Source organism: Zalophus californianus, chromosome 6, assembly GCF_009762305.2.
Source record: "Zalophus californianus isolate mZalCal1 chromosome 6, mZalCal1.pri.v2, whole genome shotgun sequence".
Classification (NCBI taxonomy): Eukaryota; Metazoa; Chordata; class Mammalia; order Carnivora; family Otariidae; genus Zalophus; species Zalophus californianus.
Window position 1 is genome coordinate 61,703,344 of NC_045600.1, and position 25,280 is coordinate 61,728,623.

At 52.3% G+C, this 25,280-nt stretch overlaps 2 long non-coding RNA genes, 5 other non-coding genes and 2 pseudogenes across 9 annotated transcripts; 5 read left to right on the forward strand and 4 right to left on the reverse strand.

Annotated features, from left to right (window-relative positions):
* Positions 1-2,761: 2,761 nt before the first annotated feature.
* Positions 2,762-3,153, reverse strand: LOC113909509 (annotated as a pseudogene).
* A 2,660-nt stretch (positions 3,154-5,813) lies between these two features.
* On the forward strand, positions 5,814-5,977 carry LOC113910765. Its single transcript, XR_003516255.1, has one exon. It is a non-coding gene; the product is annotated as a U1 spliceosomal RNA (small nuclear RNA).
* Positions 5,978-9,435: 3,458 nt separating this feature from the next.
* Positions 9,436-9,599, forward strand: LOC118357128. The gene has a single exon (XR_004820174.1). It is a non-coding gene; the product is annotated as a U1 spliceosomal RNA (small nuclear RNA).
* Positions 9,600-12,474: 2,875 nt separating this feature from the next.
* Positions 12,475-12,564, reverse strand: TRNAY-GUA. Its single transcript is given in 2 exon segments — positions 12,475-12,510; positions 12,528-12,564. It is a non-coding gene; the product is annotated as a tRNA-Tyr (tRNA).
* Positions 12,565-13,656: 1,092 nt separating this feature from the next.
* LOC113908506 lies at positions 13,657-13,953 on the forward strand (annotated as a pseudogene).
* Positions 13,954-16,470: 2,517 nt separating this feature from the next.
* Positions 16,471-16,634, forward strand: LOC113910811. Its single transcript, XR_004820177.1, has one exon. It is a non-coding gene; the product is annotated as a U1 spliceosomal RNA (small nuclear RNA).
* A 111-nt stretch (positions 16,635-16,745) lies between these two features.
* Positions 16,746-22,390, forward strand: LOC113908507. Of its 3 annotated transcripts, none has more exons than XR_003515509.2 (5): positions 16,746-17,184; positions 17,528-17,608; positions 18,101-18,219; positions 20,530-20,691; positions 21,515-22,390. It is a non-coding gene; the product is annotated as an uncharacterized LOC113908507 (long non-coding RNA). The 3 variants fall into 3 exon arrangements; XR_003515510.2 differs by having other exon boundaries at positions 20,538-20,691; XR_003515511.2 differs by having other exon boundaries at positions 20,552-20,691.
* LOC113908508 lies at positions 20,626-24,385 on the reverse strand. The gene is made up of 4 exons (XR_003515512.2): positions 23,657-24,385; positions 23,233-23,313; positions 22,622-22,740; positions 20,626-20,759 (listed from the first exon to the last, which is right to left on the reverse strand). It is a non-coding gene; the product is annotated as an uncharacterized LOC113908508 (long non-coding RNA).
* On the reverse strand, positions 24,206-24,369 carry LOC113910742. The gene has a single exon (XR_003516236.1). It is a non-coding gene; the product is annotated as a U1 spliceosomal RNA (small nuclear RNA).
* Positions 24,386-25,280: the final 895 nt, after the last annotated feature.

Sequence of the window (25,280 nt, forward strand, 5' to 3'; positions counted from 1 at the left end):
TTAAATTTTCCCAAACCCTGGTTTAGGTCTTAAGGGTAGTCACCATGATTCCGGCCTTGCATGTTCTCTTGCCTTACTGGTGTGCTGGTTAATGTTCTTTCACTGATGTTGTTCCCTGATGCCATTTGAACTTGATTTTTCTGTTGCCTGAGAAATCTCTGTGTTTTGTCCTCCTTCATGTCTCCTCCCCTGGTGAAAATACGCCCGTGCGATGCTCTCCAGTGGGTGAGCATGGGCCAGAGAGCCCTAGCTTCTGGATTCCGGTGCAGTCCCTTCGCTGGCTGCCCTTGTGGCCTCAGGCAGGTTCTCTTGACCTCTGTCTGCCTCAGTTTCTCTACTACAAAGGACATATTGACCTACCTCACAGGGGTGTTGTGAGGATTAATAAACATTGGTACAGTGCTTTGGAAATGTGAAGATGCTGTGTAAATGCTAAGAAATAGTGAGTACACAGGGCACCTGGGTGGCTCCGTTGGTTGAGCATCTGTCTTCAGCTCAGGTCATGATCCAGGGTCCTGGATCCCCCCGCTCAACAGGGGAGCCTGCTTCTCCCTCTCCCCGCCCCCTGCTCGTGCTCTTGCTCTCGCTCAAATAAATGAATAAAGTCCTTAATAGCAAGTACAGGGCAGAAAGCTATATACAATGTTCCACATAGCCATCAGCTAATCTGTACCAAAAAGGTGTTTTTGGGCAAAAGGGGTAGGAGAGTGCTTCGTACATCCCTTGGTCCCTGGTTGACATTTTTACAGTGTGTGTGTGTGGGCAGGGGTAGACTGGAAGCAGCAGTTAACATATTAGAGCATGTGTGGGAGGGTGCTTAATAAACACACCTATAAATGAGTTGACTACACTATGCAAGGGCCTTCTCATAAAACACTAAGGTAATGTATGTTACTCCCTCAAGGACATACTTCAGGAGAGATTCTACTTTGTACCTCCAGAACAATTGAAATATTCCATAGTTCACTGCTAGTTCCTGATTTAAAAAAAAAAAAAAAAAAAAAAAAAAAACCCTGGTTTCACTGCTCTTGAGCTGTAGCACTCACTTAACATTCATTGGCTGTCGTATGCCTGGGGGGCACAAAGGAGAAACAGGAGGACACCCGGTAGCAGAGACGAAGCCCTGGCTATAGGGTTTCCTACAGGGGACCCTTTATGCTCTGAGAGGAAGAAAGCGACTGGGCAGTGAGAATGACCCAGGGTGTGAACAGTGGGGTGGGAACCAAGGGAACGAAGGTTGTGGGGTTTATGTGGTGAGGGTGGAAGATGGCAAGAAAGGAAATTGCAGAAGAAAGTGGGTCACAGCAATTGCGCTACTAGGTATTTACCCCAAAGACACAAATGTAGTGATCTGAAGGGGCACCTGCACCCCAGTGTTTATAGCAGCAATGTCCACAATAGCCAAACTACGGAAAGGGGCCAGATGTCCATCGACAGATGAATGGATGAAGTGGTGTATATATACATGGAGTATTATGCAGCCATCAAAAACATGAAATCTTGCCATTTGCAAGGACGTAGATGGAACTGGAGGGTATTATGCTTAGTGAAATAAGTCAATCAGAGAAAGACAATTACATGATCTCACTGACGTGCGGAATTTAAGAAAGAAAACGGGGTCATAGGAGAAGAGGAAAAAATAAGACTAAACCAGAGAGGGAGACAAACCATACGAGACAATCATAGGAAACAAGGGTGCTGGAGGGGAGATTGACGGATGGGGTTAACTGAAAGTTGGACATTAAGGAGAGCATGCGATGTCATGAGCACTGGGTATGATGTAAACCTGATGAAGCACAGACCTGTACTTCTGAAACCAATTACGCATTATATGTTAATGGAATTAAAATTTTGGAAGGAAAAGAAAAAAAGGTCAGCGAGGTTTGTAGACTGGGCAAAAGGCACCTAGCTTGGAAAAGCGTATATACAATATTAATGCACTGTAACGAAGCGACAGAAGTTAAACTCAAGCTGATCTCTGTGAAGAAGAACATTGCACATAAAGACAAGGCTGGTTGGTTTAGAAAAAAAGTAAGGAGAACGGCAGAAGCTCAAGAGCTCATAAACCACCCACCCAAGTAAAGACTATCTGATTTTTACAATACTCCACCCAAATACGGAGCAAACTGAGCGTGCCTACTGTCTACCCCACAGTTGTCAAAAAGGTGATGTGATCTCAGTATCATAATTTTCTCTGGGGAAAAGTACGAAGTTCCAGGATTCTGAAACCCAACACCCGCACTGACGCTCAGAAAAAAAAAAGACACAACAAACACATAAGTCAGAAGTAAAAGAAAATGGTGCAAGCGTGACAAGTCAAGCTCCGAAAACGCACTTCGGTTAAGAGAGAGACCTATCAGGGTGCCTGGGTGGCTCAGTTGGTTAAGCGACTGCCTTCGGCTCAGGTCATGATCCTGGAGTCCCGGGATCGAGTGCCGCATCAGGCTCCCTGCTCAGCAGGGAGTCCGCTTCTCCCTCGGACCCTCCCCCCTCTCATGCTCTCTCTATCTCATTCTCTCTCTCAAATAAATAAATAAATAAATCTTAAAAAAATAAAAAATAAAACTTCACACACAAATGAAAATGGAAAAACTACCAATACCTGATTTCTGTCCCTTATTTTTCCACTTGCAATCATATACTTAGGTACTTTTGATCCCATGGGGGGAAAAAATATCTAACGTTCAGAACCACCAATAACGGGAAGAAGAGAAAAAAAATTTTTTCTAAAGAATGAAATGTTTTCCATCATCCTGGATTCTTAAGCACGTTCTCCACGTATGCGGCGCGCTAGCTGGATGTCTTTTGGCATAATTGTGGCACGTTTGGCGTGGATAGCACACAGGTGGGTGTCTTCAAAGAGGCCGACCTGCAAAGCACCAATAGCTGTACTCTGGAAGCGCAGATCTGTTTTGAATTCCTGAACAATTTCTCGCACCAGACGCTGGAAAGGAAGTTTGCGGATCAGTTCAGTGGACTTCTAAGACTGTGGCACGTCTAATTTCACGGAGTGCCACAGTACCAGGCCTGTAACGATGAGCAGAGGGCCCCTCCAGTAGAGGGCGCACTCTTGCGAGCGGCTTTTGTAGTCAGTTGCTTCCTCAGTGCCTTACCACCGGTCCCTTTGCGGACAGTCGGCTTGGTACGAGCCATGGTACAGAAACCTCCTTAGTTACCCTCCTTCTCTTTCGGCTGGAGCTCGGCGAGCTAGAGGCGGCGCTGGCGTTGGCGAGCTACGGCGTTGCAGCGGCGGCTGCGAACACCGCAACTCCTGGTTTTGGCTCAGGTCATGGCCTCAGGGTCCTGGGATCGAGCCCCCAATCCGGCTCTGCGCTCAGCGGGGAGTCCGCTGGGCCACAGCAAGCAAGGGGAGGGGGGCAGAGGAAGAGAACCTTCAAGCAGCCTCCCCGCTGAGTGTGGATGCCCATGGGATGGGGGGGGCTTGATATCAACACCCATGAGATCATGACCTGAGCCGAAACTAAGAGTTGGACGCCTAACAGACTGAGCTACCCAGGCACCCCTAACACGATATTTTTTAGCATCCATTGATGACTCTTGCATCATAGTTGACAAATGTTGATTTTCTTTCTTTCTTTTTTTTTTTTTTTTAAGATTTTATTTATTTGACAGAGAGAAACACAGCCAGAGAGGGAACACAAGCAGGGGGAGTGGGAGAGGGAGAAGCAGGCTTCCCGCGGAGCAGGGAGCCCGATGGGGGGGGGGGGGGGGGGCTCGATCCCAGGACCCTGGGATCATGACCTGAGCTGAAGGCAGAGGCCCAACGACTGAGCCACCCAGGTGCCCCGAAAATGTTGATTTTCTAATTCCATCATTCATTCTTCATTTATTAGTTGGCATTGTATTGAAAGAAAGAACTTTCCCTCCTTCCCTATGTACTATCAATATGAACTCATGGTTGTTGTTTTTGTTTTTGTTTTTAAGATTTTATTTATTTACTTGACAGAGAGAGAGAAAGAGAGTACAAGCAGGGGGGAGTGGCCGGCAGAGGGAGAGGGAGAAGCAGGCTCCCCACCGAGCAGGGTTCGATCCCAGGACCCTGGGACCATGACCTGAGCCGAAAGCAGATGCCCAACCAACTGAGCCACCTAGGCACCCCCATGGTTGTTATTTTATTCTGTTGTTTGTGACCCATAACTGTTTTTAAATTTATCTTGATGTTCAAATGTTCCCAGCTTGGGCCTATGCAAGCCCCTTTAGGGTGGCTACTGTGGATCACCTCTCGGCTTTTTGGCTAAGATCCGGGGCAGAGTGGCTACTGTGTCCTTTCGACACGTCCATAAAATTTTTGGAGCATTTCCTTATCTTCTGGCACAAGATGTTCCGGGGCCATTTTGTACTTTTCTTGACCCCTGAAAATTATCTATTTCTCCAAAGAGGCCTGGTTCTTTTTAGTGGAGAATGGCATTTAGAAAGCGATATCATGGCAGTAAGTACGCTTAATGCTACTGTCTTTGCTTCTAGTCCTCTGTAGTGGGTAGAGGTAAAAAATAAGTTTCCTACACGTATCTGTATCTACTAAAAATAATGAGCCCATACTGATACCTTCCATTCCAACTTTCAGTTAAACAGACATAGTTTCTTCTTGCCCTTCACCATTCAATATTTGCATCTCTTTTCTCCAGCAGTGAGAACCTTGACTCCCCAACACCCTCATTAGCTCAATACTACAATACATGCAACATTAGTACAGAATTGTTACAACCAGGTAGCTATGAAATACAAACCTACTATGGGACACTTCAGTATTTGTTTTCACTTCCTGTCTTTAGACTTGAAGATGTGTATAGTCAATGTACTGTGTCCAAAAGTCACTTCAGTTGGTTATTTTTTTCTATTTCAGTGTGGTCACACTATTCATCTCAGAGAGGTTCAGTTATGCTCATATTCAATTTTAGGAATTTTCCCCCCTGCAATTTAAAAATATATGTAAAACAGTAAGAGTTGCAAAAGTCAGAATTACAAAGAAGGTACACCCAGTAAAGCATGTCTCTCCTTCCATTCACACCCGCCCCCCCATCAGTTCTGGTTTATTAGTTTTGTGTTTCTTTTTTGCAAGACTGTATAATTTTCTTGTTTTCACATTTTTCCTAGACAAACGGTAGCATACTACATATATTTTTGAACTTTATCTTTTTCACTTAACATAGTTAACATGTCATACGTAGGGAAACCTACAAGTCAAGCAAATCTGCCCTAACCTGCTTGAGGCCACGGGTCAGCCAAAGAAAAGGTAAAGGTAGAAACTCACGGGGGGCTGACTAGCCCAAATACGGTGATTTCTCAGTGGGGAAAAGGTTAGAAAAAGATGGTGAGAAAATCAAACGCCTCAGTCTAAATTTAAACTACAAATATGGGTCGCCTGCCTGGATCAGCGAGTACAGAATGCGCCTGCGGGTGGAGTTCAAGACCCACGCTGGGTGTAGAGATTACTTTAAAAAAACAAAACCAACAAAGAACAAAACTATAAAGTTCATTTTAGCTAGAAAAATCAGAGTAGATCTCTCATAAGTCGTCTATTTTCAACCACCAGGGGGGCGAAACACCAGCATCCGGACGTCACGACGAGGGCGTGGCGTATGCAGAGGAGCAGGCGCGCAGAGGCTGCCGGGCCCGCCGCGCCCGGGCACGCGGGTCCCGCGTGGGGACAGGCGAAGGCGCCCGCGGGGGTTGTGCGGGCGGGCGAGGGGGCGGCGGGGCGCGGGGGGGCGCGGGGGCGGCGGGAGGGAAGTGACCGTGTGTAAGGAGCGGGGCGAGCGCGAGGGTGAGTGTCGAGGCGGGGCGAGGAAAGCATACTTACCTGGCAGGGGAGATACCATGATCACGAAGGTGGTTTTCCCAGGGCGAGGCTTATCCATTGCACTCCGGATGTGCTGACCCCTGCGATTTCCCCAAATGTGGGAAACTCGACTGCATAATTTGTGGTAGTGGGGGACTGCGTTCGCGCTTTCCCCTGATCATCGCGGTTTACGGAAGAGCAGAGTTTTGGCTGCATCCCACGAGCGCCAACGGCCTCAGCGAGGGGGCGCTAGACCAGCGTTCTCCCAGCCTTAGACCGCCGAGGCTGTGCTGAGCTTGTTTTGAACAGCTGCGTTTTCCAGGGCACTCGCTCTTACGGTGCTTTGGAAGCTCTTTTTCGATCTTTTTCTCTGCGGACAGCGGCGCCGGACTACATCCTGTCGGCTAACTCTGCTGACCGTTCTTTGCCCGCTGATCTGGGCTTCCGAAAGTGGTGGGGATCTCCCGGGCCTCCTGCTGCGAGAAAGAGAGAAAACACCACCAGTGCCGCCTTGAACTCCTTGTTCTGGCTTCCGATATCGCACTATGCCCTTCGGATCTCCGAGACCGCTCGCCCACCCACTGCGAGTCCCGCTTTTTAAGGTACCTTTCCGCCCTGAGGTGCTGCAATAATGGGAGCTCGCTCTGTACCTTTTGTACAACGCCTCTTCAGACTCTTTTTCTGTATGGGACATTTCTCTGCTTTGAACTCGTACGGCGTAACGTACCACCCACATGCCCTGGATCCTCTGGTTTTCGATTGTTGTCCCACCCAACTTTTTTGAGAAGTGGAATACTCTCCCCGAGTCACAGTGATGTTCAAGGAGATACCTGTTGGGGAACCCATTTTCTCTTTCCTGGGGCTCATGGCCCTCCTCAGGGATAGGCCTTTACAGTATGTTCATTCTGCTCCTCAAAAGTCGGGTCATTATTTACTGATTCCCATAAACTTTAAATCAAGAGTTAGGGGTTCTAAGGAGTTGGCTATGGTCCTAGGACCTACAACAGGACAAATAAACTCAGGGAATTGCCAAGTGAGACTGCCATTTGGAGTGGCTGTTGGGGAGTTTTGCGTGCACATGATGAGCAAGCAAAGAAAAGTAGGAGTATGTAGCAGAGAGGCTTTCCTTGACTCCCTTGTCAAAAACTTTAAGCCCTCAACTCTAGTCCCTTCTCTCCATCCCATCTTCTCTATCCCTTAACCACTTTTTTTTCCTTCTACTTCATATTACTTGTTTGCTTGCTTGTCTGCCTGTTCCATTCTCTAGCACTGCACAAAAACACCACCCCAAAACCTGAGAGCTTTGAAACAATAACAGTCATCTATTTTGAGCACAGATATGCAAATTTGGCAGGCATTACTCTGCTCCCTGTGTTTGGGGCCTCAGTTTGAGATTGAAACAGCTAGGGACTAGCTGTGCCTCTCTCTTTCTACGCATCTTTCTCCACAAAGCCTTGGACTTCCTCACAACGTGGCAGCCTCGAAGTAATCAGCCTTCTTACACGGTATCTCAAGTCTCCCGGACAGGGTTCCCAGAGACCCAGACGGAAGCGGTAAAATTTCTCCTGACCTAGTCTCAGAATTCCCTGAACAACACTTTTGCCACATTCGATTGGTCAAGCAAGTCACTACATTCCAGTTTCCAGGGGAAGAAATAGACCGACCTCTCCATGGACAGGATAGCAGAGACATGAAAGTTACCAGTTTACAGTCTAAAAAATTGTGTCCGCCTCACCATCTAAAGGCACCATTCTCACCTGGGTGGCTCAGTCAGTTAAACTTCTGACTCCTGATCTCAGCTCAGGTCTTGATCTGAGTGAGGGTCATGAGTTAAAGCCCGGTGTTAGGCTCCACACTGGGCATGGAGCCTACTAAAAAAAAAAAGGGGAGAGAGAGAGAGAAAGTTGAACAGATTAAATGGAATGTTTTGGCAATTGTGAATAGACTAGAAAACATAATCGTTTATACTTACAATTTTTCAAGTGTTTTAAAATACTTTCCCTTTTAGCAGCATTATGTACTTGACCACTGCATGATTTGCTCAGTGGATGAAGTTTGCACTTTGTCCTGGTTTTCTGTCTTCAAGGTTAGACTTTCCTTTCTTTCTTTGTTTTTTCCCTTTAGGGTGTTTTGGTCTGTCGTTGTTGTTCTCGTTGTTGTTGTTTTTTAAAGAGGCAGCGATGGGCAGAGGGAGAGGGAGAGAGAGAGAATCTAAAGCAGGCTCCACGCCCAGGGCAAGCCAAACTTGGGGCTAGATCCCACCACCCTGAGATCATGACCTGAGCCAAAATCAAGAGTCAGCCGCTTAACCCACTGACCCAGGCGCCCCTCCTTTAGGTTTTACTAGGCTCACTTGTGTTTGTTGAAGAAGTTCATATGTTGAAGGAGTTTATGACAGGCTTACCCAGGAAGATACCGTGAAAAAATGATCCTCGTTAAGTTGGTTGAGGGAAATGCTATACTTAAGCGCTTAAGGGGGGGGGGGGGTGTAACTGAACCCAAGTCCATCTGCCTGATGCATACAAAGCCAATCACTGAGAGACATCGGGTATGCTGTAAGGAAAGGGGCTTATTTGAGAGGCAGCCAAAGGAGGAGATTGGAGAGCAAGCCACAAATCCGCTTCCCTGAAGGGGGAGAGAACAAGTTTTTTTTTTTATAATCATAGGGGCCGCATCACATACATATTGATGAAAAGAGCAGAGAAACTTACGACTATGCAAGAGGAAAGATGGAGCATGCGCCTTTAGGAAGTGTATATGTAACATACTCCCCATGTTCACTTTGGGTGGAGACTTAACATCAGAAAAAAAGCAAAATTCAGCCCCCCACATCGGGAGGTTATCTTAGGACATGGAGAAGGGGCCATGGGCATGCTCCAAGAGCTGGTATAAACTGGATGGGGTCTTGGGTTGGTTACCTTGGGTTAGCAATATAGGTCAGAGGCTGGAGAACCATATTAGTTGACCTTGAATCCAGGCTTCTGCAGAGACAGCTAGTAGATTTGTTAGTGGGGTCAGAAAAGACACAAGAGCTGATGAGGGAGAAACCGTTCTCTGAAAAACAAGCTTTAAATTTTCTGCTAGCTTCAACCTCATTAATCGTATAGGACACATTTTCAGGAGGGGGAAATGTCCTCATAATAATCTCTCCAGTGTGGATGAGCTAGCTAAAACAACATAGACTGAAACTTCCTTTTCGCTTAAGGGAAGGTGGGGTCACCCTCCAGTTGGACACTCGACTGCCCAGAGCTGGGAGACCAGGCTTCTCGGATCTCCCATCCTGGTCCTGACACCCGCGCCGCCCGCCCCGCACCCCGCCTCCCTGCCCCCAGGGCATCCGCGGTCTCCGCGAGGACTGGGACGGCGGGTGTCCCAGAGCCGGAGACGGGGCTCGGGGGACGTCACGGCGCGGGCGTGGCGTATGCAGAGGAGCAGGCGCGCAGAGGCTGCCGGGCCCGCCGCGCCCGGGCACGCGGGTCCCGCGTGGGGACAGGCGAAGGCGCCCGCGGGGGCTGTGCGGGCGGGCGAGGGGGCAGCGGGGGTGGTGCGGGGCGCGGGGGCGGCGGGAGGGAAGTGACCGTGTGTAAGGAGCGGGGCGAGCGCGAGGGTGAGTGTCGAGGCGGGGCGAGGAAAGCATACTTACCTGGCAGGGGAGATACCATGATCACGAAGGTGGTTTTCCCAGGGCGAGGCTTATCCATTGCACTCCGGATGTGCTGACCCCTGCGATTTCCCCAAATGTGGGAAACTCGACTGCATAATTTGTGGTAGTGGGGGACTGCGTTCGCGCTTTCCCCTGGTTTTTCGGGTTGGTTGAAGGTCAGGTTTCGCCGCGTGGTAGTGAACTTTACGCCCCCTGGGGTTTACGGTGCGGATGGCCGCCCGGTGGCCCCCGCCGCCCCTAGAGCCCGGGGCCTCGCCCCAGCCTTCTGGCTTCTTTTTTTTCTTTCCTTGGTGGTTGGTGCGCCCCTACGGCGAGGGTCAGGGCTGGGACCACTCATCTTATTGTGGGTATAGCAAAGAAGCTCTTTGCGGGTCCGGTTTGATAGTTGGCCGTGCCCACGTTGCTGCGCGTTTCGGGAGAGCTATGTGTTCCCGGACGTGACCAGGCGATGGACACCCCGCCGTGGTGAGCCGTGCTGGCGGCTGCCTCTCGGTTCTCAGTCGACCGCTTTCTGCCCACGGACCTAGATTCCCGAAACAGGCGGAAGCTCCTTGGGCTTTCTGCGGTCAAGAGAAGAGAGAACACCGGTGCCGCCGTTTGAGTTTCTTGCCCTGGCTCCGGGTGCTGTAAACAAGCCCTGCAGATCCCATCTAGCGTGTCACCTGAGACCGACTACCCACCCACTGAGAATCCCAGAGGCCGAACAAGCCGCAGGGGCAGAGCCTTCCTTTGATTGTGTCACCACTGCCTGACTGGGTAGCAGGCACCTCTGCACCTTCCACGATGGGTGGGGGGCAGTACCTTGGGAGCCTCCTGCCGCCTTCCATGACACCCCAGCCAGGAAGGGTCGGCCATGCTGGGGCCCACACTTGCATCTGCTGGTCACAAGAAGCCACTGCCCCCTCCCGCCCCTCACCGTGCTGTGTCCCCAAGGCACCAAAGCTAGGTCCCCCCGGGATGCCACACCTCCACATCTCGCCAGGAGCTACATCCAATGAAGGTCTTAAGGTTTTATCCTTGGTTCCTGTCTGCTGGTCTCTGCAGATGGTGACCTTAGAGGCTGAGGTTTCTCCGTGCCTTCAAAGCAGTCGAATCTTCCTGAAGGTCGTCACCTGTTGGGCTTCCCTGGCAGGGCCTCCTGAGCCCGTGCAGAATCTGGCTCAGTCCATCTCAGTTAGCAGTGGGACAGTGGGACAGTGGGACTGAGACTGGGTTGGGGAGAGAACCTCTTAAGAGGAGCTTGCCAGGAGAGGAAGCCGGGGACGGGGGGGCGGCGGGGGACTGGGAGGGACGGGGAGGACGGGAGGAGAGGAAGGCGGGGGCGGGGGGGGAGGAGAGGAAGCGAGGAAGCCGGGGGCGGGGGGGGGGGGGAGGAGAGGAGTGAACAGTCTCCAGTTTGAGAGGCAGAAGCAACACCGAAAAGGAGCCCGTGGGCTCCGAGGTCAGGGATGGCAATGGCTGGGTCCCTGAGGCTCCCGAGGGCCACACTCACATTGGGGTTCCGCTACCGGTCCCCTCTGTGATGCACTCCACCTGTACTTCGAGCCTCTGGAGTCTCCTTCCCACCGGAAGGAGGAGAATGAGGAGGACCATTCTCTGGCGCTATTCTCTGCAAACCACCGCCCCCCCCGCCCCGCCCGCCGCCAACAACCTGGCTCTGACCCAAGGTGCAAAGCCCATGTTCTCCTCGGTGCTCTCTGGCTGGGCCTCAGGATCTTGCTCTTCAGGCCCTGCCAATTTAGCCTGAAGGGCCCAGCGCTAAGTCAGCCAGCTGGTCAGAGCCCACAGGCAGGCCAAGGAGGTGAATTTGTGTGCCGGTCCACGAGGGCACCTGCCCACGCCCCACCCCACCCCTACCCCCCCTCTTCTGCGCCCTGCCTTCAGCCCTCGTTGCCCCGACTCTCCGGCTCCCTCTGAGCTCTAAGCCTGCGCTGTTGCTGCCAATCTCCCTCCCCACCCCCACCCCTTTCTACAGGTGGAGACCCCAGCGGTCGGTGGCCGGAAAGCGGGCGGGATGGAAATACTTCCGTCTCTTTCTGTCTCCCTCCATCAGATGTAGCCGGAGAATCGGGAAATCCGTGCGGGGGGGCTTTTACCGCAACCCCCCCCCCCCGGCGAAGTAGGTAGGTGGCTTGTACCGAGTGTGTGTGAGCAGTCACTGCTCTCTCAGCAGGAACACCAGCCCCCCGCGTGGCTGCAAGGGCGCGGGAAAACTCAAGTGTCCTCGGGCCACGCGCCGTCCTCACACTGACGGAACCCTGAACGCGCCTCCGAAGTTCTCATCGCGACTGGCGAGGCCCACGGAGGCCCCTGCTGCATTTCGTTTCTGCCAACGTCAGCCTCGATGCAGGCGCACGATGGGATGGGCGATGGCTTGGAAAACCTCAGGGTGGACAGTTCTGTCCCACGAGTAGGTTAAGCTGGTCGGGGAAGAGGTTCTCGGGTCTCCGTAAGTCTGTATGTTTATAGACCACATGAAAGCCAGACAAGGAGGAGACGGACAGACAGACTGCAGCTGGGAGAGACAGAAGCAGTGACCGTCCCCGGAGGCAGGGCAGGAGACTGAGACCCAGCTCGAGAGGCAGAGTCGTCAGGAAGGATGCCACGGTGGTCCGTGCCCCGTGGGATGACCCGTCCGCTTGTCAGCCGCGCGGGCTTGCGGAGGGCAGACGCTCTCGGCCCACCTGCTCTTCTGGAGCGGGAGCCGCCGGGGGGGCGGGGGGGCGGCGGGGGCGTGGAGGGGAACGAGCGCACAGGGCGTGCGGCGGTGCGGCGCTGAGCCGAGGCAGGAGCGGCGCGGACGGGTAGCGCCGCAGGGCCGGTGCGGGCCACCCGCGGCAGGAAGGCGCCGGGGCGCTCCCCGGGCGGCCGCACACCCGCAGCCGAGTAGGGAGGCGGTGCGTAAAGATTTTCCCGCCTCCGGCCGCCGAGGGGGACCTGGGCCGGGCAGAGGTGGGGCTGGGCGCTAGGGAGCGGTGGCTTCCCCGGCGGCGCAAAAGCGTCAGGCGCGTCCTTCGAGCCGGAATCGAACCAGCGACCTAAGGATGTCCACGCCTCTGCGGTCTACAGTCCTCCGCTCTACCAGCTGAGCTATCGAAGGGTGCGCGCTGGCGGACCCGGGTCATTACTTTTTCTTGAAATGACGGAGGCCCCGGCGCGGGCGTGCCGGAGATCCAGCAGGCCCTGGCGCGGTCGGAGGCCCTGTCAGAGAAGAGCCGAGCCCACGCCGCCGCGGCGCCCGTTCCGCGCGGGGCCTCGAGTCCCCTGCGCTCGGCGGCCGCGGGGCCGGGGGGGTGGGGGTGGAGTTGGTGGGGTCCGGCATCCCGGGCGCGATGGGTCGCGCTGCCTGGGCCTGGGCTCTCACCCGCGGCCTCCTGTCCCCTCCCGGCGCCCCCTCCCACAGGTGGGGCCGACCCCGGTCCGCGGCCGGGGAGCGGGTAAGACGGGAGGAGGGGCGTTGGCGAACCCCACGCGCGGGTTGGGCGACCGAGGCCTTGCGGGGCGGAGGAGGGGAAAACCCACTGGATCGCGCACCAGGTGGGCGGCTGCGAACCGCCTAAACTACCTGCTGGTTTATTAAGTGCCTTGGGTTCAAAATAATCCTTGGGCCAAAATGACACTTTTTGGTGTGGCAGATGATGCCGCCTTTCGAAGCCAAGATCATCTTGCCCGGATTATGCAAGTCTCCTCATTTCCCTGCTTTCACCCTTGCAGACAGATTTTTTTATTTTTATTTATTTAATTTATTATTGATAACTTTTTTGGGGGGGTGCCAAGCGGAGTGGGAGGAGGAGGATTCAGATCAAGCCACTCCTCTGCTCAAAACCGTTCAGTTCAGGGGTGCCTGGCTGGCTCAGTCCATAGAGCATGTAGCTCTTGATCTCAGGGTTGTGAGTTCGACCCCCCCCCCCGCCCCCCGCGCCCATTGGGTGTGGAGCTTACTGTGTTTTTGTTTTTTGTGTTTGGTTTATTTTTTTTAGATTATATTTTTAAGTAATCTCTACACTAAGGTGGGGCTCTAAGTCTAAGCCGGGCGGTAGAGCTTACTTAAGCAAACAAACAAACAAACACAAAACAAAGAAACAGACCCTTTGGTTCGCTCAGATTTAAAGTCTTAACAATGATCATGGCAGAGTGCCGCGGTGGCTCGAGCTGCCCGGCTGGTCTGTTCTGAGGAAAGGCCAGCAGCCGGATGGACCCGGCCAGGGCGGCTGTACACCTGAGACAGACTACCCCAGGGCACTACCAGAGGTGGAAGTCCGAGTCACGAGGGTCTGTCCGCTGTAGCCAAGCTGATCTCAGCAGCAGCAAGGACCCGTGGTGGATTTCCAGGCGGAACGGAGCCGGGCCTTCTTAGGTGAGACACCAGCAGGTGGTTAAAGCAGTGTTGGAACATCCAGGTAGCTGAATTCCAAAGTGAAATTAAAATATGATTCACGAAGGGGCGCCTGGGTAGCTCAGTGGGTTGAGTGGCCGACTGTTGATATCAGCTCAGGTCAAGATCTCAGGGTCGTGAGATCGAACCCTGGGACGGGCTCTGCACTGGGCATGGAACCTGCCCAAGAGTCTCTCTCTCTCTCTCTCTCTCTCTCTCTCTCTCTCTCTCTCTCTCTCTCTCTCTCCTTCTCCCCCTGCCCCTCCCCTCCCTGCTCGCTCGCGCTCGCGCTGTCTCTCTCTCTCTCTCCCCCTCCCTCCACCCCCCTCCCTCAAAAAAAAAAAATAGTCCTACAATGATCCACAAGACCCTCATGATCTTACCCCCACCTAGGCACCTCTCTAACTTAATTTTGTACGAACCTCCCGTGTTGCTCTGGACACAGGGCCTCCTTGCTATTCACACACAGTCCTACCTGGGCCATTGCTCTAGCTGATCTCTCTGCTATGGATGCTTTTCCCCAGAAAGCCCATGACATGACCAACTCCCTCACCTCCTCCCAGCCTTTGCTCACATAGCACCTTCTCAACGTGGCCTCTTCTGACCACCCGATTTACCACAGCAACCTGTGCCCCTAACTCGACTCCTGATCTGCTCTCCCTCCTCAATGCTTTCTTTTCTCAGCTCCTAACACCTACCATACTAATTTAGTTACCTGTTGTGTCCATTGTCGATTTTCTCCCAGTCCCTCTGCCCCTTCTACAAAATAGGGAGCGCCGAGAGGCCTTTCTGTTACCAATTCCCGAAGTGTCCGGCACAGCATCTATATACTCAACAAGCGCTTGTTGATTGGACGAACTCTCAATGCCATCCAAGAGGAGATGAGCCTCTATAAGGAGGGGCCAGGAGCCAGGGTTCAGCCAGGGGGAGGTGCAGAGTTATCTTGTTTGATCACAAAACAGGATCTCTTCGGTTGAGAAGTGCAGAACGCTCAGCTCATAACAACCCCTCCAAACTGTTTCCTTCACTGAGATTTGACCAGACTCTAGCATAGCTTCTAGTAGCATAAGATTCTGTCCCTAAGAGTGACCTCCAGCCTGAGAATGTTAGACACCTGACACAGGCCCCCAACCTCTCTTTCTTAGGGCATATACTACATTTTATTTTTAAGAAGATTTTATTTATTTATCTGAGAGAGAGAGAGAGAGAGAGAGAGAGCTCGCACAAGCAGGGGTGCAGCAGGCAGAGGGAGAAGGAGCCTCCCCACCGAGCAAGGAGCTGGGTGGGGGACTCAGTCCTAGGACATTGGGATCATGATCTGAGCCAAAGGCAGACGCTTAACCAAGCAAGCCACCCAGGCGTCCCTCTTAGGTCATTTATTAAAAAGGGCTTGCAGTTGTGACAATGGATCTCTTACGACTCCAAAGGGTCCTTCTCAAGGACCGAGAGCCATTCCTTTGAGATGTGATCAGGAAGGCTGGGGCCTATCTCCCAGTCTCTGTGGGAGGATAGCACCCTAAGTTCAGCAGCTGCCAGCTAACAAACACAGCTGCCTAATAGCAGTTATCCTGAACTACCGTTTGTAATTTTTCCCTTCTCTGGCTGTCCTGAGCCCCCTTCCTCTCATTCTTGCCTTAAAACGTCCAAATCCCCTCTGCACAAATCAGAGTGGAGCTCAGCTCTTTCCCCCTCCTGTCAGCGGTTACTGAATACAGTCTTCCCCCCGCCCCCACCACTGTAACCGTTGTCTGCTGCGTTTATCTTTGACAGAGGCCAAGTCGGAAAGGACCAGGGGGCACTGGGTGGGGCCACCCTGCGTGCGGCAGGCTGGGGGGCAGTAGGAGGCTGACGGGCGCCTGACCCGACCGCTAGGGCTCCCGGGAGATACACGACAGGCTGCGGTTGAAGGACACTGTTGAGCGCCTTTCTTCATGTTCTTTCTTCAAAACTTAGCATGACGCTTTTCCTTCCTGCGTTCCTGGATCAGGCTACTACTGCATATTCGGAAGCTCTTTTACTCGGAAAGACACCAGAAATACACATTGCCACGAAGTCTTGTTAAGGCAGCTTAGCCCTTAACGTCAACCGGCAGAAGGGCCTCTCCTGAGTTTTCCATTAGATTTGAAAATGAGTTCCGAACGGGCGAGGACAAAAAGGGGCTGAAATTTTCTTTCTGCTGAAAGGAAGGTGAGACCAAACCCGAGCCCTGACCCGCCACCACTCCCGCTGGGCTCCAGGAGGCCCCGCCTTCTCGGGTCTCCCCCGCAGGTCCTGACACCCTCGCCCCCCGCCCCGCACCCCGCCTCCCTGCCCCCAGGGCATCCGCGGTCTCCGCGAGGACTGGGACGGCGGGTGTCCCAGAGCCGGAGACGGGGCTCGGGGGACGTCACGGCGCGGGCGTGGCGTATGCAGAGGAGCAGGCGCGCAGAGGCTGCCGGGCCCGCCGCGCCCGGGCACGCGGGTCCCGCGTGGGGACAGGCGAAGGCGCCCGCGGGGGCTGTGCGGGCGGGCGAGGGGGCGGCGGGGGTGGTGCGGGGCGCGGGGGGGGCGCGGGGGCGGCGGGAGGGAAGTGACCGTGTGTAAGGAGCGGGGCGAGCGCGAGGGTGAGTGTCGAGGCGGGGCGAGGAAAGCATACTTACCTGGCAGGGGAGATACCATGATCACGAAGGTGGTTTTCCCAGGGCGAGGCTTATCCATTGCACTCGGGATGTGCTGACCCCTGCGATTTCCCCAAATGTGGGAAACTCGACTGCATAATTTGTGGTAGTGGGGGACTGCGTTCGCGCTTTCCCCTGCATTTTTCTCTTTCTGGTGTGCACCAAAAGAAGGCCGCTTGAGGGTTGACTTTTTCTTTTTTTTCTTACCGCGTGGGCGGTTCTGATTTGTTCTTTTACTCCTCGGAAGGCCTGCCGTGGGGATTGTGTGTTGTTTCTTCTTTGACGGTGGGGGACGTTTCTGAGCCCCGGCTTTATGGGCGTTTGCTCGGGCGCTACGCTGCAAGGCAGGCATTTGCTTTCGCGAGAGAGAGAGACTTGCTCAGAGAAGGGAAGTGCTCCGCTGGGGGCTGCGAGTCTTTAGGCGGGGGGTGTGTTTTTTTTTTCCCTACGCGTTGCAGCCGGCGAGGGAGAAAAATGCGGCTCGTGCGTGCGGTCGCTCATCAACTGAGAACCCGGAGATCCAGACGAGGCAAGTCACAGGTGGTTGCGAGTGACCTTGAGGGCCCCGCCCCCCCGCGCCCTGATGCGAATGCAAGCTTACTTCTCACGAACGACGCCGGCGGTTTTAGCTTAACACTGAGATCTGGAAGATGGGCCGGGAACAAAACTCGCACGCAGGGTTGACCAGGTAGGTTGACGCTCCGGCAGGACGCGTGCGAGGGGGCCCCTCCCCGGAGAGGCCGGACCCGCAGAGCCGGCTGATCGCTACCGCGAAAAACCGGGGGGCACTGAGTTCCCAGGGTGCGAGCGGTGGGCAGGCGGGGGGCCTTTCGGGAAGGTCTGGAACTGTGTCGTTCTTCCCGCTCCCAAGTAGATGTTACGATGGCCACTCCGATTACCAGTTGATTTTAGGATGAACTGTGTGTAGCAAATGGTGCCGTCAAGTCCTCTTCTTGATGACAAGTTCTTGAAAACCTCTATGGAATGAGTTGTATCTGCCCGTATAACAGGATAAACTTTTATGGTTACAGAATGAAAGGTGCCTCCCCCCGCCCCCCATTCGAACGTTGAAGACCTATGTGACTGTATGTGGAGATAAGGTCTTTAAGGAGGTAATAAAGCGGGGCGCCTGGGTGGCTGTCCTTAGGCGTCTGCCTTCGCCTCGGGTCATGGTCCCGGGGTCATGGGATCGAGCCCCCGCATCGGGCTCCTGCTCAGCGGGAGGCCTGCTTCTCCCTCTCCCACTGCCCCTGCTTGTGTTCCCTCTCTCGCTGTCTCTGTCAAATAAAATCTTAAAAAATAATAATAATAATAAAAGCTTAAAAATGGGCTCAATAAAGCTGAGGTTCTAATCCCATATGACTCGCGTCCTTTTAAGGAGAGACACATCAGGGACAGCTGCAAGCCAAGGAGAGGCCTCGGGAGAAACCAAACCTTCTACACCTTGTTCCTAGGGGCACAGCCTCCAGAACTTGCACTGTTGTTTTGCATGGCGGCCCAAAGTACTCTGCGGTCTCGTCAGGGGATTCCCTGTGGTGTACAGTGCAGTCTGGTTTAACGCTTTTTTCCACAACGGTTTGCTTCCTTTCTTTCCACCTTTGTAGGGAGGATTCACTGGGTTGGCAGGAGATTTCATTTTCCCCAACAATCTGGCATTGAAAGCACGACTGGTCTGGCGGTTCTGGATTTGAGTCAGCTAAAATGTCTTGTGGCCACACAACAGGTAAGAGATGCTGAATTACTAAAAGAATAAAAATAAAAAAATCCCTGGGCTCCAGGTTGGCTCAGTCGGTTAAGGGTCTTTAGAGTGCGAGACTATCAGCAGATCATCTACATATTGAATAATTGTAGTTCCCTCTGGTGGGACATATTTCTCTTCCTATAAATGACTAGAGGCAATAGGAGAGTCCTGATTTCCTTGAGAAATCCTTTCCATAAATATGGGATTCCACAAGGAAAAGCAAAAAGAATTTCGACTTGTTCACCAGAGAGACAGAAAAAGAAGAACATAGATGAACTACAGAAATAACCTTTCAGATTACAGTCCTAAAGTCAAGATAATTGCAGAATTATAAATGATAAGTTAATGGAGTAACAAATTTATTTTTGTAAGTTCTTATACAAATCTACATATTGGTCTTTTTATCAAATTTAACATACTTATAGACTGAGTAGTGCTCTTTTAAAATCATTAAAATATCGTTTTCCTAATTCATCACTTTTCCTTCTCATGAGTTCTTGACAAAGGAATGTCCTTTTAAGTTTTTGTTGATTCTATATCTTTAATTAAATCAGTACCATTATTCCCTAAACTCAACTCCATACATCAGTTTCTTTTAGCTCTGAGTGCTTTTCCAGTGCAGTGTGACACTATCGCTCTCTGTCACAACCCTTTTATTTCAGAAGGCATAGTTAGCAGATTAGGAACTTTTTTCTCCAGGGATCTTCACAAATATTCCATGTGTAATACAGAGTATGGTAGCCTTTAATTTCCACAGCAAGTCTTCTCCAGCAGGTTAACAGGAGAATCAGAACAAAGTAAAAACTTATGTTCCTCAGAGGACCTATCTATATAGGAGCTGCAGAGGAAAGGAACAAGTAGGAAGGTGACCTGAAAAACCAACCAGCTATATTGGTCTCTCATCAGCTAAAAAGTAAGACATTTTCAGGAAATTTCAGAATGAGTAGCACCAGTATCTAGAAGAAAAGGTAAAGCTCCTATTAGGCCAAGGAAAAGTTGTGGGGTTTTTTTATTTTTTCTTTATTTTTTTTTTTTTTTGAGAAAGAGAGAACAAGTGTGGGGGCAGAAAGAGGGAGAGAGAGAATCTTAAGCAGGCTCCACACTCAGCATGGAGCCTATTGCGGGGTTGGATTCCATGACTCTCAGATCAAGACCTGAGCCGAAATCAAGTCAGAGGCTCAACTGACTGAGCTACCCAGGGCCCCCCCGCCCAAAGAAAAGTTTTTGGCACACAAAGTTGGTTAACCATTTCACACCTCTGAGATTCTCTCATTCAACTTTGAACCATATACTAATTACTTCTTAGCAGAGGGTTTTGTCCTGATTCCTTTGTTCTTGAAACTTCTTCATTCTCTGGAATCTCTTTCTAGAATCCCTGTTCCTATGTCCTGGCTTGTTCCACTAATGACATACATATAGCTTTTCCTTCTTCCTTTGCTCCCTTCATAGGTTTTCCAGAATAGGGATTATTCCCTTATTATTCTGAGCAGCTAACAGCAGCAGTTTTACATTCCTTCATTTCGGGGTGCCTGGGTGGCTCCGTCGGTTAGGCATCTGCCTTTGGCTCAGGTTGTGGTCCCAGGGTCCTGGGACTGAGCCCTGCAGAGAGCCTGCTTTTCCCCCTCCCGGCTGCAGACCCCCCCCCCCCGCCCCGCTCATGCTCTCTCAAAATATTTAAAAAAAAATTTTTTTTTAAAGATTTTATTTTTTATTTATTTTAGAGATAGGGAGGGGCAGAGAGAGAGAATCTTAAGCAGGCTCCATGCTGTGTGGAGCCTGTGATGGGGCTCAATCCCACAACCCTGAGATCATGACCTGAGCTGAAATCAAAAGTAAACATACTGAGCCACCAGGCTCCCCTCCTTCATTTCTTATCTTCCTTTAGATTGTCCCCCAAATTGCATAGCTGCTGAGGAGATGTGAGCAATAGTGTGCCCTTGCCATCCTGCCACCATTCGCCTGACTTGAGTTTGGATAGTAAGAGAGCTGAAACAAAGGTGGTTAGATTGAGAGCAATTCTGGTTTGCACCTGGATCCATGCCCATACATTGAGAAATTTCAATCAGCAAACTGCTGCTGGAAATCAGTAGGGAACTTGAGGTCTTCTGGTACACCACTGTAATTTCTGCTAGCTTACCTGTAGCAGGAAAGGCTTCAGTATGCCTGTGGATGGTTCTCTAAAGGTCTTAGTTCTTCCGCATTTCGGGGAGAGGGGGGAGATAGTTGGCTTCCCTTGGTCGTGAATACTCCTTGATGCGGTCACCTGGTTCCCATGGGCTTGCTCCATCCAAGGAGCGCAGACTTCTCGTTGCAGAATCCCAGAGAGCAGCCAGTGCACAACCCCCCCCACCCAGGGGAGCTGTTACCTGAGAACACGCTGCGAACGTCAGTGCCTGGGGCACTGAAAAGCCTTCAGATGATAACAGCGGGTGAGAAGGGCACGTGAAGGACAAGGTATTGGAGGCTGTGGCTTCTCAATGGTCTTGGCTTTGCTTGTAATCTGGATTGGTAGGGCTGGTTTACTTCACACCAGAAAAAGAAAAATATAGAATTAAATGGAATGTTAGGTTTTTTAAGATTTTTTTTATGTATGAGAGAGAGCGTGCGCGCATGCGCCCACGAGCAGGGGGGAGGGGCTGAGGGAGAAGGAGAGCCCGAGGATGATCCCAGGACCTGGAGATCATGACTGAGTGGAAGGCAGCTGCTTAACTGACTGAGCCACACGGGCGCCCCTGGAATGTTAGTTTCTTTTCCCATATTGGATTTACAGCCTAAGCTACTTGGTTTGCCTTTTTCTAAGTGACTAGTACAGCTGTTCTCCAGCCTTTGGCCTTCAGAGGAGACATAGTCTTTCATCCAAGTTCTCATTACACCCTGATCATAGTCATCTCTACTGTCCCAACTATATGGTGTATGGCAGGGGACTCTTGGAGCTGGAATCTAACATGGCTAGGACTGGAGGCACACAAATCTGTGCTTCAAACAGAGCAGGTAACTTATTACCAGTAAAGAATTTGTACCTTCAGGGGCACCTGGGTGGCTCAGTTGTTAAGCACCTGCCTTTGACTCAGGTCATGATCCCGGGGTCCTGGGATTGAGCCCCGCACCGGGTTCCCTGCTTGGCGGGAAGCCTGCTTCTCCCTCTCCCACTCCCCCTGCTTGTGTTCCCTCTCTCTCTCTCTCTCTCTCAAATAAATCTTTTTTCAAAAAAATTAAAAAATGTGGAGATCTTTCTAAAAAAAAAAATTGTACCTTCATCCTCTTTCTCTCTTCCCAGGAGTTGATTTGAGGCTGGAGGACCAGAGGGAGCAGGGGCAGCAGAGAAAAGAAGAGGCTTCTGTGAGAGAAATTGCTGTCCTCACAGTTTCTTTTCCATTGTTCTCCATTTTTCCTTCAGCCTATCCAAATTAACTTTTAACTTTCCACTTGGAATGATATTAATCCTATACATACAGTAGTTCATTCACTTGGGGTGAGGCTCTTCTAAGAACTTCCACAAATACATTAACTTGTCCAAGTCAGAAGAACCCTCCTCAGTCTACACATCAGAATTCTCATATGCTTACCCATTCCAAATGAGAGATTGTTTAAGAAAAAGACTTGCCTCCGCAAAATTTCTGGCTTCCTATATTTTTCCATCCTCATAGCTCATAGTGTCCCTTGTGGTGTCTCTCCAAATCAGTTGGGGGCCCTCCGATGTGGGGCACTGATGGGGTGGACCTGGTGGCATGGGCAGTGATAGATTCCACCCGAGGCAGAACAAAAGAGAAGTTTATCGGATGCCCCGCAAGGGAGTGGAGGGCAGGACCACAGAGGACAGCTGTCTGGGAGGAGGCAGTGGGTGGAGGCTGTTTCTTAGAGGGAGGGTGAGGAGGTATTGGTGATATATAGAATTTTCCCTTTTTTTGGTAACTGTGCCTGGTTATAAGTAACCCATTGTTTAGTTAGGGCCTGGAGATATTTTGAGGTGCATTACATGATGGGCCCGTCTATTCAGCCAGGGGGTCGCTATGGGCCCTTTCGCCCTACCATCACTCAAGTCTGTTTGTCTGAAAGTGACCTCTACATTCATGACAGAATTTTAAAGCATATATTTACCCATTCTTACTCAATATCTTAATATTGGAGAGAGTCAGAAAGATACAAGGGAGCAAGGGAGACTTTAATTTTTAAAGATTTTATATATTAGTGAAAGAGCACTAATGGGGGGAGGGGCAGGGGAGAAGCAGGCTCCCCGCCAAGGAAGGAGCCCAACGGGGGCTCCATCCAAGTACCCTGGGTTCATGACTGTCCTGAACCGAAAGCAGACCCTTAACCGACTGAGCCAACCTGGAGCCCAGGGATTTTTTTATTTTTATTCTTTTAGTAATTCAGCATCTCTTACCTGTTGTGTGGCCACAAGACATTTTAGCTGACTCAAATCCAGAACCGCCAGACCAGTCGTGCTTTCAATGCCAGATTGTTGGGGAAAATGAAATCTCCTGCCAACCCAGTGAATCCTCCCTACAAAGGTGGAAAGAAAGGAAGCAAACCGTTGTGGAAAAAAGCGTTAAACCAGACTGCACTGTACACCACAGGGAATCCCCTGACGAGACCGCAGAGTACTTTGGGCCGCCATGCAAAACAACAGTGCAAGTTCTGGAGGCTGTGCCCCTAGGAACAAGGTGTAGAAGGTTTGGTTTCTCCCGAGGCCTCTCCTTGGCTTGCAGCTGTCCCTGATGTGTCTCTCCTTAAAAGGACGCGAGTCATATGGGATTAGAACCTCAGCTTTATTGAGCCCATTTTTAAGCTTTTATTATTATTATTATTTTTTAAGATTTTATTTGACAGAGACAGCGAGAGAGGGAACACAAGCAGGGGCAGTGGGAGAGGGAGAAGCAGGCCTCCCGCTGAGCAGGAGCCCGATGCGGGGGCTCGATCCCATGACCCCGGGACCATGACCCGAGGCGAAGGCAGACGCCTAAGGACAGCCACCCAGGCGCCTCGCTTTATTACCTCCTTAAAGACCTTATCTCCACATACAGTCACATAGGTCTTCAACGTTCGAATGGGGGGCGGGGGGAGGCACCTTTCATTCTGTAACCATAAAAGTTTATCCTGTTATACGGGCAGATACAACTCATTCCATAGAGGTTTTCAAGAACTTGTCATCAAGAAGAGGACTTGACGGCACCATTTGCTACACACAGTTCATCCTAAAATCAACTGGTAATCGGAGTGGCCATCGTAACATCTACTTGGGAGCGGGAAGAACGACACAGTTCCAGACCTTCCCGAAAGGCCCCCCGCCTGCCCACCGCTCGCACCCTGGGAACTCAGTGCCCCCCGGTTTTTCGCGGTAGCGATCAGCCGGCTCTGCGGGTCCGGCCTCTCCGGGGAGGGGCCCCCTCGCACGCGTCCTGCCGGAGCGTCAACCTACCTGGTCAACCCTGCGTGCGAGTTTTGTTCCCGGCCCATCTTCCAGATCTCAGTGTTAAGCTAAAACCGCCGGCGTCGTTCGTGAGAAGTAAGCTTGCATTCGCATCAGGGCGCGGGGGGGCGGGGCCCTCAAGGTCACTCGCAACCACCTGTGACTTGCCTCGTCTGGATCTCCGGGTTCTCAGTTGATGAGCGACCGCACGCACGAGCCGCATTTTTCTCCCTCGCCGGCTGCAACGCGTAGGGAAAAAAAAACACACCCCCCGCCTAAAGACTCGCAGCCCCCAGCGGAGCACTTCCCTTCTCTGAGCAAGTCTCTCTCTCTCGCGAAAGCAAATGCCTGCCTTGCAGCGTAGCGCCCGAGCAAACGCCCATAAAGCCGGGGCTCAGAAACGTCCCCCACCGTCAAAGAAGAAACAACACACAATCCCCACGGCAGGCCTTCCGAGGAGTAAAAGAACAAATCAGAACCGGCCACGCGGTAAGAAAAAAAAGAAAAAGTCAACCCTCAAGCGGCCTTCTTTTGGTGCACACCAGAAAGAGAAAAATGCAGGGGAAAGCGCGAACGCAGTCCCCCACTACCACAAATTATGCAGTCGAGTTTCCCACATTTGGGGAAATCGCAGGGGTCAGCACATCCGGAGTGCAATGGATAAGCCTCGCCCTGGGAAAACCACCTTCGTGATCATGGTATCTCCCCTGCCAGGTAAGTATGCTTTCCTCGCCCCGCCTCGACACTCACCCTCGCGCTCGCCCCGCTCCTTACACACGGTCACTTCCCTCCCGCCGCCCCCGCGCCCCCCCCGCGCCCCGCACCACCCCCGCCGCCCCCTCGCCCGCCCGCACAGCCCCCGCGGGCGCCTTCGCCTGTCCCCACGCGGGACCCGCGTGCCCGGGCGCGGCGGGCCCGGCAGCCTCTGCGCGCCTGCTCCTCTGCATACGCCACGCCCGCGCCGTGACGTCCCCCGAGCCCCGTCTCCGGCTCTGGGACACCCGCCGTCCCAGTCCTCGCGGAGACCGCGGATGCCCTGGGGGCAGGGAGGCGGGGTGCGGGGCGGGGGGCGAGGGTGTCAGGACCTGCGGGGGAGACCCGAGAAGGCGGGGCCTCCTGGAGCCCAGCGGGAGTGGTGGCGGGTCAGGGCTCGGGTTTGGTCTCACCTTCCTTTCAGCAGAAAGAAAATTTCAGCCCCTTTTTGTCCTCGCCCGTTCGGAACTCATTTTCAAATCTAATGGAAAACTCAGGAGAGGCCCTTCTGCCGGTTGACGTTAAGGGCTAAGCTGCCTTAACAAGACTTCGTGGCAATGTGTATTTCTGGTGTCTTTCCGAGTAAAAGAGCTTCCGAATATGCAGTAGTAGCCTGATCCAGGAACGCAGGAAGGAAAAGCGTCATGCTAAGTTTTGAAGAAAGAACATGAAGAAAGGCGCTCAACAGTGTCCTTCAACCGCAGCCTGTCGTGTATCTCCCGGGAGCCCTAGCGGTCGGGTCAGGCGCCCGTCAGCCTCCTACTGCCCCCCAGCCTGCCGCACGCAGGGTGGCCCCACCCAGTGCCCCCTGGTCCTTTCCGACTTGGCCTCTGTCAAAGATAAACGCAGCAGACAACGGTTACAGTGGTGGGGGCGGGGG